Source organism: Daktulosphaira vitifoliae, unplaced genomic scaffold, assembly GCF_025091365.1.
Source record: "Daktulosphaira vitifoliae isolate Bord-2020 unplaced genomic scaffold, ASM2509136v1 Scaffold_3, whole genome shotgun sequence".
Taxonomy (NCBI): domain Eukaryota; kingdom Metazoa; phylum Arthropoda; class Insecta; order Hemiptera; family Phylloxeridae; genus Daktulosphaira; species Daktulosphaira vitifoliae.
The window spans coordinates 33,253,043-33,256,515 of NW_026099574.1; positions in this window are offsets into that span (position 1 = coordinate 33,253,043).

Sequence of the window (3,473 nt, forward strand, 5' to 3'; positions counted from 1 at the left end):
TTAATATTGTATACTTATTTAGTCTTTATGATTATTATAGTCATTATTGTTTTTTATTATTATAAGGGGACAACTCATATTAGTATTTTCTACAAGTAGGTGTTATTAACCAACATTAATGTTTTAAACTTCAAATTTAAAAAATAAAAACGATTGATTTCAACATATTTGAAAATATTAGACAAAAGCCTCATACTAACATATTCAATTTCATGAGAATTAGTTGAAGTTTTATTATTTAATATAAAATAAAGATTATATTATTATTACATTTGATTAACACTTAATGAGTAATTATTGCTACATATTATTGTCTATTTATATTTTATTTCATTTAGATTAATATGTTAGCATATCCTAGGTTTTATTAATTATAATTGGTTATTGAACCAATATTTTTATTTATGATTTATTTTATTGAATTAAGAATTAGTATTATTAGTATTAATATAACTACATAAGCATTAATTGTTATTAAATGAAACTACTATCATTTAATCTATTTAATTTATTCTTTATTCTATGATTAAATTTAAAATAATGTAGAACTAGAATATAATGAAATTAAAGGGTTACTTTATTCTTGCTATATTAAAATAATTCTTGTTGTAATACATTGTTTTGTGTATAATAATTTTAATACTGACCATGACAAGTGTTATTTTAACTACAAATAAAAATTTAGGTTACTATAGAAAACTAGTTATGAATAGTACTTAAAAATTAAAATCTCAAAAAATTCATTACTGATTTATTATTAAATTGTCAAAATTTACCTTATAAGAATTTAACTTTGTGTTAACTTTTAAAAATAGTTTAATTTGCATTATATTCTTACTTAATATTTTTTAATTAATTACTATTTATTTATTACATTATTATAATGTTTACTTTTTGGAATTTACACTTTATTTATTAAAATAAATATAATAGTTAATATTTCAGTTTTCTTATAGTAAGGTTAGTATATTTTAGCTTCGATGCGAAGCTGAGAAGGTATTGGTTTTACTATGATGTGTTTTTTTTTTATGTCTGTTACCACTTTTTCTCAGCTCTCACCGAACGGATTTCTTTCAATGATACGTCAAAAGATCACAAATTGTATCTAGTCGAAGACATTACCCTCAAAAAATTAAAAAAATACACGAATAGACTCCATTATAATTCACTAATTAGAATAAAAAGCCTTAGCTTGTAAGATCACTCTAAGAATTGCTAGACTTCTCTTCTCTGACTATAAAAAGCCATTTTTCACTATTAAAATCTGTATTTTTAATAGTTTTAAAATACACCAAAACTGCAACACTATACTTTAGATTCTTACTCTCTGGGATAATTCGTTTTAAGCTTCGATGCGAAGCTGAAAAGGTATTGGTTTTACTATGATGTGTTTTTTTTTTTGTGTCTGTTACGACTTTTTCTCAGCTCTCACCGAACCAATTTCTTTCAATGATACGTCAAAAGATCACAAATTGTATCTAGTCGAAGACATTACCCTAAAAAATTGAAAAAATGCCCTCATTCCCCGTAAATGGGGGAAACCTCCAAAAAAATTACTTAATTATGGAAAAAAAAAACGGTAGCACAGTGGGGTCGAGGCACAGTGTGGACGAGGCATAGATGGGACAAGTATAGATGATATCTGACAGTGATTAAAATCACTATCATAAGAAACGCTTCGATGCAAATCTGTAGATAGTGTTTCCTTTAGAGAAATTGGTGAAATATTTTAAAAGCAACATGAACTCTTATTTCTTTAATTATATCCTGATTAGTAGTTCTTTGATTTTAAAATATAATATATGAATAAATACTAATTATAGTTTTTAAATTTAGTATGAAATTGTGAGGCCAGCTATGATGTATGGTTCATAGTGTTGGGCGGTTGATAAGAAAGTAGAGCAGAGAATAAGTGTAGCAGAGATGAGAATGCTTAGTTGGATGAGTGGAGTGACTAGAGAAGATAGGATAAGGAACGAGCATATAAGAGGAAGTATAGGTGTTGCGTCAATCGTGGATAAGATGACAGAAAATAGACTTAGATTGTTTAGTCATGGTATGAGGAAAGAAGAATCGAAAGCTGTAAGAACAGTTATAGAAATGAATGTTGAAGGAAGAAGAGATAGAGGAAGACCAAAAAAGAGATGGAGGGATGCTATTGAATGCGATTTGAGGACAGCTGATGTGAGCGTAGAAGATGTGGGAGATCGTGTCAAGTGGAAGCTTAGGATAAGGGTGGCCGACCCCAAGTAGTTGGGATTAAGGCAAAGAAAAAGAAAAATATTACCAGAAATTCCGGTGGCAATTGACATAATATGATTGTTGTTTCGGAATGTACAATTTAGCGTTTAGTTGGGTTTAAATAATATAGCGTCAAATCAATTACCTACTCTATCGCTTGTATATTAATATACACTACACTTTAATGATACAATAAATAAATAAACTCACACATACACACATATGCATTTATAACATTGTGTCTAATGTAAGTATAACATGATAAAAAGTAACCGTAAAATGAAAAAAATGGAATATAAATTTTAGTACTCACATTAAATGTAATTTAACTCGAAAAATTTTTGTTTAAATGAAAAAATATAAGAAAATTTTTTTGTTTATAATTGTCTTTTAAACAAATTTTGTACGAAACTTTTTTTTGTAANTTGTCTTTTAAACAACTTTTGTGCGAAACTTTTTTTTGTAAGTTAAAAATTTTTTAAAAAAATTAAAAAAGCTCATATTTTTGAACTTTTGCGAGGCTGTAAAAAAAAAAAGCTCAATTCCAATCTTGAGGACTATTAGTNAAAAAATTAAAAAAGCTCATATTTTTTAACTTTTGCGAGGCTGTAAAAAAAAAAAGCTCAATTCCAATCTTGAGGACTATTAGTATGTCATTATACATATTTTAATTCAACTTTTAAAAANTTATACATATTTTTATTCAACTTTTAAAAAACAAAATTTGTTTGGAAATTTTTTCCGCAATTTTTCCTTTGTTGACTGGCTCAATTACAAGCTAAAAATTATGGTAATATATTCAATTTTTTTTACTATAAACTTTCATAAATCTTTATCAAAAATGTTTCATCAGCTTTAAAGAACCAAAAAAATAGGTTAAAATGGAAAATTTGGACTGATTATTTTTAACATATTAAAAATCAAATAAGTAATAATTTGAAAACAAATTTTTTTTTCTTTTGATTATTATTTTATATATAATTAGTAATAATATAAAAAATTAGAAGTGATAAAAATAGTCTACTTGCAGATTTGAAAACAACNATTAGAAGTGATAGAAATAGTCTTAATGCAGATTTGAAAACAACGCGAAAAGTTGATTTAGAAAAGTATATTTTTGCTTCAGATGAAAGTTCCTTATAGTCCAGCGAATTTTTTTATAGTAACAAACAGTTTTTATTGAAAATTATTGTATCAAGCCCTTTAAATTTTTATACACATAAAAGTAAAGC